Source organism: Silurus aristotelis (genome assembly GCF_946808225.1).
Source record: "Silurus aristotelis genome assembly, chromosome: 8".
Classification (NCBI taxonomy): Eukaryota; Metazoa; Chordata; class Actinopteri; order Siluriformes; family Siluridae; genus Silurus; species Silurus aristotelis.
In genome coordinates, this window is record NC_139581.1 from 4,140,468 (window position 1) to 4,157,648 (window position 17,181).

General features: G+C 39.4%; 1 protein-coding gene and 1 long non-coding RNA gene across 6 annotated transcripts in view; one reads left to right on the top strand and one right to left on the bottom strand.

The window, feature by feature from the left end:
- Positions 1 to 17,181, bottom strand: part of robo1 (roundabout, axon guidance receptor, homolog 1) — a 296,829-nt gene that overhangs the window by 60,864 nt on the left and 218,784 nt on the right. The window lies entirely within an intron of this gene.
- On the top strand, positions 6,207 to 16,549 carry LOC310729757. Of its 2 annotated transcripts, none has more exons than XR_014534657.1 (2): positions 6,207 to 6,221; positions 16,298 to 16,549. It is a non-coding gene; the product is annotated as an uncharacterized lncRNA (long non-coding RNA). The 2 variants fall into 2 exon arrangements; XR_014534658.1 differs by having other exon boundaries at positions 16,302 to 16,549.

Genomic DNA, 17,181 nt, shown 5'->3' on the forward strand with positions numbered 1-17,181 from the left:
TCAGGGAACCAACTCCAGCCATTAGGGTTGCACAAGCCTTAGTGCCGTCCCAAGCCCGGATAAATGGGGGGGGATTTTGTTTGGAAGGGCATCCAGCGTAAAAACATGTGCCAAATCAAACATGCGGATGGTTCGCTGTGGCGACCCCTAATGGGAAAAGCCGAAAAAAAGTTTATTCTATTCGAGAATGTGACTGTTTGACCAATTTGATTAATTTTAACAGTTAAATAGTAGTTTGTCTTTATTTTTATGATTATCAATTAATTGTATGGTGTCCTTATTATTATGTCATCTGATAAATGATATTCCTGGCATTGTATACAAATGGAATGAAAAAGATCTTCTTAATCAGTTCAAGGTAGCGACATTATGGTACTGTAGAACTACAAATACGTAATTTTGGAAAAAAATCCACCCACTCATCCAAATGAATAAAGTCCAATGAATAGTTTTTAAACCAAACAATTAAGACTAAAAGGCAATAGTGTCTTAAAACATACTGAAAAACCAGTAACATACACGCTACTACTGTAGAACAAGACACACAAGTGGGACAAATCTGCAAGTTTGACGTTTAACATTTCTGTTCTTCTTTCTACCCTTGGATTTAGCCAGCGGCCAAGTTCCAAACCACGGCAGTTGCGTTAGCAAGGATTAGCAACAATTATCCAACAAACGCACTCTTTCTTCTTGCTTGTTGTTACAGAAAGGAAACAGATATCGACCTCTAGCCTCGCTCTTAGTCCAGGATAAGCGTCCGTTCTCCCAGGATCGTCCCTGGGTACTTCTGTAGCGAAAAATTAAAACCAGACCCGAGCAAATGTCAAATCAAAATGAGATCTGCCTCACTGAGGCTTGAACGTTAATAAAAACCAAGACGGGACACCACACACAGGCTTGATCAAATGAGATCTGCTCGAAGGAAATGAAAAGATTTCTCTGAGCGTCCTCAGAAGTTTCCTGCTATACTCTGACGGAGCCAACAGGGAACTGGGGATTTGCTCATGAGGCACATCAAAACCCGATGCTGGCTCATGTACAGGGAGATTTTTCGCTTGGAACATTTCCATTAGAAAAGAGCTCACCCTTGTGAAGGGTTGAAAAAGGACAAAAGGACGAGAGAACAGTGTGTCATTCCGTAAACGCTAGTCAAAACACTACCGACTTAAATCAAGACTACGTAAAACTGACCTCTGTATGAACCCTACCAATCAATAGACATACAAGTCTGGTGATCTGAGACTCCGATTACGAGTTGACTCCCAAAATGCCGTTTTGCTCCAGACAAGAATGTTTCTGTCTTGCTAAGCACCAGTGTCATTGGTAAAATATGCAGAGTCATGAATAAAATCAGAGCGCTGGGATTAAAATAGTGCAATAACCAATCTGGACAAGGCTCTCAATACAAAAAAAAAAGAAATGTAAAACCATGAGTGTAATCATTCCCAGATGTGACTCCTGGTGCAGTCGTTGTTTTTCCTCCAACTTTTTTGTAGACGATAGAGAATGCACAGATTACAAGAGGGCATGTATATATCTTTTCTCAAATTAGTCTAGTAAAGCAACACAGCTGTCGATCAAAAAAAACCTAAATGATTTGGTTTCATCTTTACAAAATCTGCAAGCCCCTGTATGCATTTCGAAATGGTACAGGTAGTACGCTTTTATTTCTTTGCTTTAGACAGACAAATCATCAATTTACTTAAATGCCTTCTGACTTCTAACGCATGGCCCCTTTCACAAACACGCCTTTGTAGTGCAACAAAGAAAAAAGATTCAATAAAACCAGAAGTTCTTTTCCTGTTCTGTCTCCAGGAAGGTGCAGCTTTACCTCTGCCATGTTAATATGTATCCATGTGACTCTCAGGACGCCCCTCGGCCTCCTAAGTGTTGTGATACGTCATATTCACGTAGCAGCAGTGCTGCAGAGAGAACGCGCTCGAGAAACAGTTACGTGACGAAAAATCAATAAAATATTGGTCACAAATTATTGTTTAAATTGTCAAATATATAAAAAATGATCCGTCATGATACATATGCCAACTACTTTACATAGGTCCTTAAAGGATTCATCCAGAAGGGCAAGCCAGGAACCTCAAGGAATTCACAAGACTCCTATAATTAAGATATTTCTAAAGTGAAAAAGGTTCTTTGGATGTGAAATGAGTCTCATATGCGCCTTTTTTGGACACGTTAAGGATTTATCCAAAGGGTATACCTGGGAACCGCAACACCAAAGAGCGTAGGGTTCTCTGGAAAGATAATGGCTTTTCAAAACAGTTCTTGTAAAACTAAATCCTTCTGTTGTTGGGTTCCACACTGAACCATTCCCCCAGAGAAGTAACCAAAGACTCTCTGAGACGTTCGCATTTTCCAAGAATGCATCATCGCTTCCCCAGGTCTGGCTTTCTAGTTTTTTGTTCATCTTTTTTCTTAGTTTCTGAGCTTTCTCCTCGTTATGTTCCGTTACAAAGCGAGCACTTGGGACATGGTGTTTTATAGCTTGTTCTCTACAATCACAGCACAGACATGGTGAAAGTACAGTAAGAGTCTTTGGTATACAAGACAAAAGTGAAAGAAAGGTAAAAGAAAATACAAGACGAAGCAAAACAAGGTAAGTGTACCATCTTGTCCTGCTTGGTGATGTCATCTGTTTAAAGTGAGAAGCGTGTGCATTCGGGTGCGTGTAATGGGGGGGGGTTGACAATGTTAGGCATCTGGAGCTGGTGTAAACATTACAGCATATCTCAGCTGTGTGGAAATAAACAGTGCGTGACAAACTAAACGGAGGCAGAAACAGAATTCATGATACTATGCGTCGTTAGCCCTGCATCCGCTAAAACGTCAAATTGGCTTGTAAAGTGATCAGGAAGTTCGGTAACGTAAACAGGCAGACGTGTCAAGAGACAGCTAAACAGAACCAGAGTGTTTATTTAGATGAATACAAATGGTATCATGTATTTTTTTTGTTTTTGTGCAAGACATATGTTGTTTAAATTGATACGAATGTCCCAGTGTAATTCTCTGCAGGCATATGACCAGGTTCTACAAACAACAGAGGTTTTAAATCCTAAACTACATGTTTATGTGTTTGTTTATTGCTTGTAACCTTATAAAAAAAAAAGAAAAAAAAAAAAAGACCAGTCATTGTTAACTAAGAGTCGTAAACCTTGTAAAGTGCCTTCGGTATACAATAAATAAGGTTAATGGGAAAAGAAACCACTCAGAGATGACAGCGTGGAGGTGAACAGGACTGCATTTCGAGCTCAAACAAGAAATAAATGTACATCATGAAGTCCTCATAAACACAAGGTTTTTTCCTCCTCACTGTAAGCGTTTTTGAAAAGCATGCAATAATGAGGCCCAGCCATGTTATTGAATAATGCACAACATCTCCATTCTAACATTTACCAAAGATTCTCAAAGCTCTCTCTCTCACTTTCTCTCTTTCTTTTTCTCTCTCTAGTTTTCCATGAGCTGTTACTCCTGAGCAAACCTGCAGAAATCAAAGAGCTGCCTAACCATTTTACTGCCACATGCTTTGCTTGGCAAGATGAAGACAGGAGGTTTCTCAAATCTCCACTTATCTCACAGCACCAGACCCAGGAAAAGCTTCATTTAGTGCACTTCATCTAGTGCACTTCCTCTAGCTGGCATGCTTAGGACCAGCTATAATCCGGTGGGTACAAGTAGAAAGAGGTACAATTAGAGTTAAAGGAGTTCAGCAATAAGAAAACACTTTGTCAAGGGGTTCTTTCAGGGGTCATTGAATAACCAGTGGTTGTACAATCCGACAATGTTTCTAATTGGAATCGTTTCTTAGAGCGAAACACTGTAAAAGTTTTTACATAGACACTTAAATGGCTCCCTATTGAGAGACAACTGAAGAACCCAGGAGCGATTCTAAATATTGAAATAAAAGGTTTGTATGATCTTTTTTTATTGTTGTTCTTGGCTGATGGGTCTTGCGCATAATTAGCAAGCTGTTCCAAAAGTTAAACCCACAGGTGCAATGATTTATTTAGAACCTTTGAAGGATAACCATAGGTATTTCCAACATTTTCTGCTTGAAACATTTTTATGGGGAAACCCTCTGTTGTAGGGTTGTTGAAAAAACCTTTATGGGTCACCCCTGAAGAATACTGGGGGGTTTCCATTTCTTGGAAGCCTTTATTAGAGAAAAATTTGTAGAGCTCTGAAATTGTTTTAATGCCAGGTGCACACTGTGCGGTTTTGGCAATGATTTGTTTATCTGAGATAAATTTAGAAAGCCCTAAATGATTCCTATAATCATTAAATTAATTCCAATTCCAATCTCACCAATTTAGGCAAAAAATTTACCTCATGATCTTAGGTTACAACATTTGTAATATGGATTTGAGTTGCGTAATTGGATCAAAAGTTGGTCACATGGTTGAATTTAGTTTAATTGCTTCAGACGATTACTTCACAATAACAGATTATAATCTTATGTGGGTGCTTCCACTAAAGCCAGGTGCACATTGGTTGATTTGGTTGTCCAAAAATCCCAAACTATTCTTATAATCCGAGGCTAAAGTCCGTAGTCTTTGATCGCCGGTTTGTTTATCGACCGCAGATTAATGACTGTTGCGTTTGTTTTTTTCCTCCGGTGAATTTCTATCAGAAAATTTCAGACTCTTTTCTTTAGTGTGACTTCTATGACGGATGTAAATTCAAAAACCAACAGGAGTGGCAAACCGATGAAGCGATTAGCGCAACAACTAAACCACCTTATGGAAAAAATGCCAAAATGAGTCAAGTGGACAGTACAGAAATAAGTGAAACGTATTTAGTTATGGAGTGTTTGCATGAAATTTTTTTTATAAAGGTTTGTTAATCTTTAACACAAAATTAATGCTACAGATATTGTTAGCAAAAGAACGTTGGTCTGAACGTGTCAAGGATTGATGAAATAAAATTTTGGACGAGTCTTTTTCTTGTGTGAGTCTGTTCTTTACTGTAATACAGTCTGACATTATAACCATTGAGATTCTACAGTGTGACATTGGGATCAGGTTTGAAGAGGCCGGCAAGCAACAATTGGCAAAAATCGCAACAAGAACCTTTTCTGAAAGTAAAAACCCTCAGTTTTAGAGTTCTAGTGTTCTCTTAATGATGACTTTTCTTCCTTTTTATAGAGGTTCTATTATGTAACCTTTTCTTCAAGTTGTAAGGTTTTGACATGTAGACTTCAGAGGGAAAACAAGTGTTTCTTAAATATTCAACTTTTCATACAAGGAATCTAAATTTGAAATCCTAGGTTCTACCCAGAGTGCATAGCTTCTAAACAATAAAATCCAATTTGGCATCCTAGATGGTTGGTTATTCAGATCTCTCCCAATGGATCAAAGGTATCAATTGAGAAAATGATCAAAGTAGAAACTTTTAACAAAGCGGGAACACTGAACCATCCTGGGATTAATGCGTGTTATTGTGACTGCAATAACTTCATATTAGTGCCGCAATTCATAAAAATATCCACAAAATCGCATTTCTGGAGCACAGGCAGAAGCCCTGATCGTAGAACCCAAACTGAGAACACAGCAATGGTGAGATCACATGGAATGGCTGTATGGCACATGAAAAAATTTGCTGAAACCCAAGCTTCAACAAAGATTATGTGGAAAAACCATCAATATTACATTGAGGGAGCGTCTGAGAGGAAACACTACCTGACAGCTGAGTGCAGACAGAGAAGACTATTCACTCAGGTTCTGTTCATCCATCAGTGAAAACATAACTCTCAATATGTGGTTGTGAGGATTGGACAGGCATTCGTGTAGGTGTATGTGAAGAAGTTCTCAACGTTCTTGGCACGTTCATGTTCTAAATATACATGCAAGAGCATCAGAGAAGGAACAAGCCAAGGGACGGAGTAATATTACAGCCACAAAGCTGAAAAAGCTGTTCCTGATAATGAGTGCTGAAGAATGAGAGGAGGATTAGCGAGGAGGAAAAGAAAGAGGAAAAAAAAACACACTTTCGCTATTCTGTTTTGGAAACAAAACAAATCCGATCGTGGATACCGTGGTCATTCCCTCTCCTCCCTGCTTTCGCTTAAGGGTGAATTAAATTGAATTTAACCTGTCTTTACATCCATACCAGAATCAGCTGCTGCTGCTTTTACATAAAGTGTTTCATTTATACATGTGACAAATTAATAACAGTGTTGAAGAATAAACAAGAAGAAAATAGAAACAGTGAGTGATAGTGGAGGGTTGGACAAGAGAACATGAGAGCTGTCAGGAAGAGATTGATGGAGCTGCTGCACATATCCTGAGCAAGTCTTGTGTGACATATGTGATGCATGAGGAAAAAAAAAAAATAGAAGGAAATGCTGACTAAAACATGAGGAATACTGAGAAAATCTGGGCTTTCCCCAAGTGTATCTACAGTACAAAACATGGGGTTTAAACTTTCCTCATGTTTGTATATGAAAAAAAAAATCCCTCAGAATTAAAAGCAATGATTAAGTACTGATTATATTATGTTTAGAAAACAGGATAAAGTTTTGTTTTGTTAATCTTAACTAGCATTAGCAGCAGCAATGGCTGGCTGTTAGCTTATGTATGTGAAAGAAGGCCGACAGCATTTAGCACTACACAAGTTTAGCACTAGACAAGTCATGTGACAAAGGATATATCCCACCATATAAAACAAAATCCCACCCCATCTTACCTCAACCCCCATCCAGAAACTGGCCAAGAATTGATTAGGAAGCATAATGGATGAAACATCCAAGAAAAATCTTATACATTTATTTATACAAAATTCCCACAAATCTTGTTTACTGTCTGCTTTGTTAGTCAGATCTGGATCATGTATGTCTGAAGACGAGGTAAATCCAAGACTACAGACTCAGAGATTTTTGTCAAGGTAGTTTGCATTCCTTCTTTCGACCACATGACACACACATACACAAACACACACAAACCAGTCTGCAAAAGTGTTTTTTTTTTTTTTTTTTTTCCTTAAACAAAGGTTTCTTTATAGATGCAAGTCACAAGAACACTCAATATGAAGAAACACACTTTGGAGCTCTTCTAACTTATTGTTTTGGCTACTGTTTGAGGGAATCAGGATTCGAGTCAAGAGATTAGATATCGGTTGGTTGGGGGGAGGGGTCAAAAGTCACGTAGCTAGTTCAGGGCATGAGAAGATGATTAAAGGTGATGAACATGTGATCTGGCTTCTCTCTGCAGGAAGCTCACAGCTAACAGGTCAGATATTCTCCTGAATTGGCACGTTAACGTATGGAAAGCTGACCCTTAGAGGGTCCCAATGCTCGAGTGAAACCTGCAAACAAGACAATGATGGTGGAAACATACAGGAACAACAGAAGAAGATTGGATAAGAATGTGGTAAAAAAAGAAGATAGTGGAAAAATAAACCAGAAGAGCAAGATGAAGGAGAAAATAGAGCAAGTGAAAGTAGAAGAAAATTGTGTAAGAGAGCAGGACAGGGTGTCTATGTGGTCAGCAGATGTCTGGAGGAGCAGGACAATGTGATGATATAGCCAGTAGATGTCTGAAAATGCAGGACAGGGTGATGTCATCAGTAAATGTCAGGAGGAGCAGGACATGAAAACGTATGTAGTTGGTAGGTGTCTAAGAGCAGGATAGGGTGATGATGTAGTCAGTAGATGTCTGGAGGAGCAGGACATTGAGACTTATGTAGTCAGTAGGTATCTAGGAGCAGGACAGGGTGATGATGTAATCAGTAGATATCTGGAGGAAGAGATCATGGAGATTAATGTAGTCGGTAAATGTCTAAAAGCAGGAAAAGGTGATGTAGTTAGTAGATGTCAGAAGAAGCATAACAGGATGATGTATTCACTAGATGTCTGGAGGAGCAGGACAGGATTAGGTCTAGGTGATCAGCTGCTAGAAGCTGCATATGTGTGTTGCGTTAAGGGCCTCCAGCATTTTCCTCAGCGCTGCGCTTAACACTATCAACAGGATGTTTCTGCGTTTGATGGGGTAGCAGTTTAAACATTTCTCTCCATCTGGACATATCTGGCTGCAGAGCTTTCGGAGGATGCTCGACAACAACTCAGATGTGTGTGTGTGTCATGTGGAGAAGAGAGTGAGATCCTGGCAACATAATCCAGCCTGTTTTTATGCTTTAAACCACTGAGGGGCTGCAGATGGAATAAAGGGGAACATTAGAGAAAGAAAGAGAGAGAGAGAGAGAGAGAGAGAGAGAGAGAGAGAGAGAGAGAGAGAGAAAGAGAGAGAGAGAGAGAAAGAAAGAGAAGCTGAAGTAACAGCACATCTTTCAGGCTTTCGTCATGGCCACTTTCATTCACTGCACCTCACTGCACCACATCCTCTTCCCCCCAATCTATCCACCAGCCACGGAAATGACAGAGTCGTGCGGAAAACAGCGGAACCAAGGAAGGAATTTAACCCTCATGTGTCACGCTGTTACAGGAAAATAATCAGCGGCAAGGTGGTACAATAGAGCGGGGGTGCTGTTATCACCCCAAAGTGGATTACATTAAATTCAACTGATTATATACCCAAGCAGCCGAATCTGTAGTGAAACCATTTTTCCAAGAAATTAAATAGAATTATGATACAGCAGAATACAGGTAAGAAAAAGACAAACTGACATGTTTTTCAGGCTGTATCTTCACTAATCATTTTCATTTAAAAACGCTCCTCGTCAGCACTTTCCTTTTCAATTGTTTCCCAAAAGTTGCTCATCCACATCGCAAAGTCTGAAAATGTTAACTTCCCTGTACCGAAAAAGTAAAACACTTCGACCTGCAACATTTCCGCCCGGCATTTGTTTACTCTCAATAACTTACAATTCGTCGTTTTTTAAAAGTCTCCATTTTCACAGTCCCCGATGCGAAAACACTCTTTCAGTGTTGACGGGAGGCCAAAACGGCAAGAAAGAAAAAAAAAAAAAAAAAAAAACTTTAGCGTGGACATGGCTTTAGCCTCTTAGAGCTAATTTGGACTTCGTTGAAACAAATGGGTTCTTGTTCTATTGTCTCTCGGTTTCTCAGTCTTTAAAATAACAGACAAAAAACAAATATCCCCCGAGAATCCAGAGAAGCCAATAAAGCTGAAAACCAAGTTTTTCCTTACTTTTTGGAAACATCCTGTCGCTATAGCAACGACAAATTCAAAACATGTCTGTGCTAACATCACCCATCGCCTTACACCAGTACCATTACAAGAAACGATTCAAGAGCTTCGAATAAAAAATTCAGCAAAAATGGATGTGAGCTTCATTGCTAAGATCATCTCCTCTGTCTGGAAAAGAAGCTGACTCGAACAGACCGCAGAACAGAGGAAAAAAGCCTGAGGGCAGAACAGATGAGCAGGAACTAGAGACAGAGAGAAGAGATAATAGGAGGGCAGGAGACAGAACAAGAGAATGTTAAAGAGGGTGAGACATGGCCAATGAGGGGTCTCGGAACGCAGGCGATCGGTGAATCCAGAGGGACACAATGGCTTCCACATGGCCACTAAGCTCTACCAGATGGGACCGGAGAAGATGAAACAGCACTATCATCGAGAACGATCTGGGACACAGGGACAAAACAGAGCTTCATAGGGAAGGAACGAGTAGAACAAAAGAGTGAAATCGAATAGTTTCACGATATTGAGGATGGAAAAGGGATGATGAGAAGATTTGAATAAAGGAGGTAAACTCAGGACCTGTCAAAAACCCTAGATGTGAAGAAAGAGGAAGACAAAGGTCAACAGAAGTGTCCTGTGAGTTTTTCCTCCTCCGGTTTTTATGGCGTGCTCAGCTACTGTTAACATCGCAGGAACATTCCGCTACCTGATTTATCGCGCTTCCCTAAAGGGAGACTTGCTGCATTTAGGGCTATGACACAAAAACACACAGTCGGTTCCAGAATATTCTCTTGATTTATTGCGCTGACGGGGAAAGAAACCGGTCCCCGGTGGGGAGAAAAACTCTTCTCAGCTTCCCCCTCGGGCCGCTGTTTCGTCCACAGCCCAGAAGCCAGGGCAGGATGTTGAAAAGTGTGAGAAAGCCAAAGCTTTTCAACCACCTTTCAGCTCACGGAAAAAGAGAATAAATAAAATATACACTCGTATGTCTCTCACACACACACACACACACACACACACACAACACAGACATGCAATACATTAATTTATCTTATACTTTATTGTCCAAGCTGGGCATGGGTTCCTCAGGAGTTCTGGGGACATCTGAGGGCTCAAACAGTAACACAACATGCTGAAAAAATGCTCAAAAGAACAACGAAGAGAAAAGGTAGGACAAGAAGATGAAAAAAAAGACAGAGGGGGGTGAGGTGAGGAAGAAAAAGACAATGAAGTGGAAGGAAAAGAAGGAGAGGATGAGAAATAAGTAAAGTAAAAAATGATATGAAGGAGATACCAAGGAGAAGATAAAAAAGAAGAATAGAAAAGCAAGAGGAAAAAGAGACAACTAAGAAGATGAACTAAATATAGAGAAAAAGACAGCAGTCCTGAGAAGCAGAAAATAAATAAGAGGATGAGCAAAAAGAACAACTAGAGGAAGATAAAAAGTAAAAATAAATAAATAGAAGATAGAGACAAAAAAGAAGTGGAAATAGAAGGTTAAATAAAAAAAAAGTAGGAACAGATGAAAATGAAGAAGAACCTCTATTAAGATGGATACAAAGAAAATAGGAGAAGAAAAAGAAGTATATGATGATAAACAAGAAGGCAAAGAAAAGAAAAAAAAGAGATAAGAAAATTGAACAGATGAAAAGGTGAAAAAGAACAAAAAAACCAAGAAGGATGAGGTTCAGAAAACAAGATGAAATAAGATGATGATAATGAAGAGAAAAAAGATGATGAAGATGAAAAACGTGATGTAGATGATGCTGTTAATAAAGAAGAAGAAAAGGATGAAGAAGGAGAGGAAGATGATGATAAACAGGTTGAAGAAAAATGATTGGGCCACTATTCGCCCCTTGAGCAAGGCCCTTAACCCTCTGTGGTCCAAGGGGCACAGCTTCTTAAGATCACTGGGATATCCAAAGAAAGAATTTCACTGTGCTGTAATGTAGATGTAACAAGTATAAAGCATCTTTACCTTCACTAAGGTGCTGTTTACACGTAATCTCTAACGCCAACACGTCTTAAATTACCTTGATATCACACGCTTTGCCTTCAGGTGGGGATTTTCTTCGAACAAATCTTTTAATCATGTTTTTGACTTCGTTCCCTGCTGGGATCTTCTTCAGATTATGCTGTAATGCCTAAAGATATACATTACAGTGACTTCAATATGCGCCGATTTGTGCAAAGCCCACTGCTTTGTTAGCTTTCTTAGCTAAGAATTTCTAGAACTGTCAAAACAGCAGGAGCTAGATTTTCTCACCGAAGGTGACCAGTAACACTGGTAAAGTAGTTAAATCCAAGGTTAGTGAGTGGGTAAGGGTCAAATAATCTTTTTTGGCTTTTAATTAAATTCGGTTTTAATTTTATAGCACAGTAAAGAATATAGTCCAAAATCAGCTTTACAGAATTAAACTGAATATACATTTTAGCGTCATAGATTCTCTATCGAGGTGACAATGGGGAGAGAGAAACTCATTGAGATGGTATGAGGAAGAAACCTTAACAGGAACCAGAGACCATTACCATCCTCAATACCGAATGTCCATTCATTATAGTTCCATCAGTGTTGAGGTGATTGTTCACTGATGGACTCTTGAGTGCAAAACTGTTCATAGCTAAATGTCAGAAAAATCTTCATGGTTCATATTGCTGGGCTCACACTGGGCGATTTATGGAAGAGTCCTTTACGATTGTTGCTTGTCAGAATGTACGAACATGAGCCCAGTGTCACACTGTAGGGTCTCGGTGGTCATAATATCAGACTGTAGACAGTCAAAAAAAGACTTGCCTGAAGTTTTACATCATCAATCTGTGACACTTCCAGGCTGCTGTTCTCTCGCTAATGATAGCTAGCTGTGATATGATAGCTAGCTGTGATACCATAGCTAGCTGTGATACCATAGCTAGCAGAAAATCTGTAGTGTTCATTTTGTTTATGACACATGCCTAAAGTAACCTCACACAACACACTGTCCACCTGACTCGTTTCAACACTTTCCCTGAGGTGGTTTAAAGTTGATGTGCTAATTGTGTCATCAGGTTTGGTGTCTGTAATCTTTTGCCAGAATCTCATCAGAGAAAAAAAAATCTCTCAATGACCATCTATTGGCTATCAGTGAACATGTCAAACCAGCGATCAAAGACTACAGATTTTAGCCTTGGACCTTTTAGGACACACCCCCAATTTTTTCCCAGACTGTGCTGCCTGGTAAAATTTTCTTCCTGGTAATAAACTCACACACATCAAACAAATGTGACCATTTTATGGCTCCTTCTTTCTTGTTGAAAACCAGACCTTCTGGACCTTTCATGGTTTTCTGTTCAGGAGAGGAATTTGAAAACCGCTAAATCACCCTGTACAATGAAAAATCTGAACATGAGCAGCGTAAGCCAGGGCAACCTGATCATGTGTGTTGTAAAGCACTCGAGCTGACGTTGACATCTGGACCAAACCCAAAGTGGGGAAATGAAGCAAGTGCAAGATACATTTCAGAGTGTTGGAGCAGGAGAAGAGAGAACGAAGGTCGTGCTGTCAGTGAAAAGAATTCAGCAAAGACTCCATGCTTCTAGACAACAAACTGATTCATTGAAAAAGACAAGGCGAATATTTTGGCATCCGTTTTGGAAAGCGGTGGGCTCCAGAGTGAACATTGGTGCTGAACACAGCAAAAACAAGAACCCAGGATTCCAGACTGTCCAACTTTTCACCTCGAGTTTAGAGCATCTAGACAGCACAGCCAGAGGGATTATCTCGATGGCCGGTGAGATAAATATACCCGCAACGACAACCACAAAATGTCTACCCTTCACTCCAAATCGGGGTCCTGAACTCCAGCGAAGAAATTCTTTCGAAACATCCAGATGTTACAAAAAAGCTACAGTGTCCTCCATCCCCAAGTCGGAGAATTCAACATAACATTAGTCTTCAAACGAGACGCCATGTATTAGGGATGTGCATCCCCATAACTGAGGCCGATGTGATTCGCATCTCCATGCATAGCCAACAATATGATACAATTAAAATAAATATGAAGCAGTTATCAGTACGGTACGATTCCCTGATACAATGCAGTGTGATCCGATTTCGATTTGATACAACACACTGCAATTCAATGCAATATGACGAAATAGAAAAAAATCTTATTCTATGCCAGCAAGCAGATTTCACTGGAGAGACAAGACAAGATAACAGAGGTAAAGAGCTACGTTGTTTTCTGACCCGGAGCAGAGTTTATCAGACAAAGGATCCGACGAAACACGTCTGCAAAACATGCAACATTCTTTATCACATGAAACGCAAACAAAAACAACACTGTGTGAGGGAATATGGGTAAAATAATCAAACAGTAACATAGGGGCAGGTACACAGACATTTTTCTCTCGCTCAGCTTGAGGAATTTGAGGTGCAACACAAAGAAGGAGATATTTTTCGAGGTAGATATGATCTGGTAACCCTTCCCCCATGCCGGCCAGCCTTCGGAGCGCACCTGCACGGCAGTAACAGACAAGAACAATGAGAACAAGGCCATCGAGGCTGGCGTTTGATGTTTAAATGATCAGGGCTCTCGACACCACAGTGCGGTTTTGTCTCCGTCTTTGTCCTGGAGATGTTTTAGAGTTCCGCAAGAGGGTGTGGGTCGAGACCCGCAGAGAGACGGCTTGACCACAGACCACACAACACCGGTTAACTGCTTCTGCCTCAAAACAACCTCAGAGCTTTCTTTTTCAAACCAGACGCACAAGTGACGCCCCCTTTACCCTCACCACAAAAAGAGTGTGATGTCTGAGAGGGCTCCTGGGAATCATACACTGCTGAGGAGCATGTGGAACCATTTAAAGGACTTTTATTTATATATATTTTTATTTTAGTTTTTATTTATTTTCACATTAAAGTATTATTAATGCTATCATCATCATTATTATTATTATTATTATTAATTATCATACATTTTTTATTTTCTCAAAATAATTTACATATGTTTTTTCAAAAATGTAAAAAAACATTGTGTTTCAATGTGCATCATTTCATTTATTTTATTATTCAAAAATATTAACATTTTACCTCATTTTATTGTATTTTTAAATTATTTATATATTTATTTTTTTAAGGTTTTTTTATTTATAATTTTATATATTTTATCTACAATTTATCTGCAAATTTTTCAAACATTATTGTATAATTATTATTAAAATGTATTACTTTATGCTTATTTATTATTTATTTGCTTTTTTTTTATTTATTCCTTTTTTTTTTTTTGTTACTTATTGCTAAAGATTTTTTTAAGGATCATGGATTTTTCACACTGATTTATTTTTCACAGGTTTTTTTTCCAAGTTAATTTATTCCCCATGTAAGTTTCTTACATTTTTTTATTTTTCACAAAGAAAGCCTTAATCATCTAAAGAACCCTTGCGGAACCTTTTTTTTTTTAAAGAGTTGTGTTAATGCATTTTCCTGCCAAACTATTAATGGTCTAGAAACTTTTTTCTTTGCTATATCAGCCACGTGGGATTGGACAGTCATATATACAGCACATTGCATGATGGGATCATGTGACACGTTTAATACGTTTGGAGAGAGAGTCTGGGCACTGGGGAGCGTAACGAAACCGGGTTTCATGGGTTTCAAGTTTGAGACGGCGAGAAAGTATGCAGAATTTTCTGGTGGGATGATAAAAAACAACATCCTGTCACCTCTTCTTCTTCTCCACCCGTCCCTGATGTACAGAATAATAAAATAATATTGTGTTTCAATGTGCATCTTTTTTATTAGCAAGAAACACCATTAACATTATTTACCATCAAATAAAATACACTTTTTTTCCAAAAGTTTGTGGACACCTGACCATAAGACTGGTATGTCACCTTTTGAACATCCCATTCCACATTGAATTATGAATCACGTTCAGTGTGGAGACTCGAGTGTGTTTATGGAGATTCATTCAGCCACATGGTTGTTAGTAATGTCAGTTAGTGATGTAGGTGAATTGAGGAGACTTGGAGTGCAGTCAACATTCACATTCTTCCCAAAGTTTCTACATGTTCCAACTCATGTAAAGCGTATCTTCACAGAGTTTATTCTACTGCATCCAAAGACGTCCTATACAGTTGTGTGCCTCCAATTTTGTGGTAAAAGTTTAGGAAAGAACCACATATGGAAAAGTCAGATGTATCTCGTGTTGGGCCCTGAAGGCCCTCGGACGACTTTCTATCCCATGTAGCGAGCAAAGTCACGTTTCAGTGTTTAAGCAGTGGGTTTATTGAGTGATTCTTCTTTTTTTTGCCGTTTCCAACTACTTTTCTGCCGTCTGCAAAGACAACATCTGCTACTTAGAGATGAGGGAAGGAGGGAAGCGTCTAATTAGCCCTCGATTAAACTAATTGGCCTCTTATTGACTGACTTCCGACTCCAGAGTAAAATAAGAGACTGAGGGAGAACATTCACATGGAAAGCTCAAAACGAACCACCAACGGCTTCAGAGTCATCGAGGAGCAACAGGATTTAGGGTCGACTGATAGGGAATCATAAGTGTTTATGTCAGTAGTCCTTCTGTCTGTTGTCTTGTTTACTGGTTTACTACCATTTCAGATCCCAGAGGACTCAACTCAACTTGGAAGTTCAGAAAGCTTCATTGCTATAGTTCACAAAAAGGTCTGAAATGGAGTTCCACCACTGGTGCTTTCTGTTCCTGCAGAAGGGATTTCTGTTGTTAAAGAACGATCTGTAGATTTGGTTTTGATGCTCTGTGGTGAAAAATGGTGAATACGATAAAAATGTATATTACTTTCTCCATAAAAATGAGAGCTGGCTTACACAACTTGAAGTCTACTGAAATAAAACTACCTGTGAACTACAATTTCTTGAATAATGCAATAATTGTGAGCATGCACTACAACTGAACACCAAGACAAGCTCTTCCTTTCCCTTCACACTCAGGGATTGTTCAATTTTAATGATGAGGGCTTCAGGCTCTTGTGACGTCTCTGACTTAAGTTCTCATTCCTATATCAATATCAATAAGAACACGGAATTATTCTGATGCATCCTTGAAGAAAATATGTTCCATTCAACCTGACAGGAATTCAGCCTTCATTACCTCAGGCAGCAAAATAACGAGAGGGTCTCAGAGACTGTAAGCTAACATGTAAACTCTTTCAAGCACAAAAAATGAAAGAAAGAAAGAAAGAAAGAAAGAAAGAAAGAAAGAAAGAAAGAAAGAAAGAAAGAAAGAAAGAAAGAAAGAAAGAAAGAAAGAAAGAAAGAAAGCAATAATTAAAGACAGAGAGAAAGAAAGAAAGAAAGAATGAATGAATGAAAGAAAGAAAGAAAGAAAGAAAGAAAGAAAGAAAGAAAGAAAGAAAGAAAGAAAGAAAGAAAGAAAGAAAGAAAGAAAGAAAGAGAATGAAAGAAAGAATGAAAGAAAGAACTGCCATGACTACAGATGGTCCTTTGATTTGACAAACCCAACCAGAGCTCTGCTGCTTTTGTGAACCGCCTGCCATGTTCTCAGCATGAACAACACGAGTTTCTTGCGGTTTAATCGACTTGGTGTCATTTGTTGTCAGGTATAAAAAGATGGTACAGGAGATGAGTTTGTGGAGAAGGAGAAGGAGGAGGAGAACACGGGATGGACATGAGACACTCTGGCTCACGTTAAAGACATTCCTGTGCAGCGGCGGTCATCGGGAACGTTATCCCAGAGGTCCTTGTTTCTCAGACCTGGAACTCGACACTGCGTGACTGTGGTGTCACCGGCTCGCTCGCTCTTTTCTCTCCACGTGACACTCGATCCGTCTTTCTCTGCTCTCAGGAATGCATCCTCGTTTTCTCACTCTTCTTCTCCTCCGCTTTTATATTCTGCCTTTTCTCCCAGTCCTTCTCCCTCAGGCACTCCACTGTGCTACACAGGAGTTTTCCTGTCACAGAGGATTCATCCCTCTGATGGAGAAATCGGATCTCTACACCAGACGCCCCGCTCAGGAGCAGATCTGGTCAACATCAAGCAGAAGTACAGAAGTGAAGGCTAAGTGGTCCGACTGCTCGGGTCTCACAAGACCG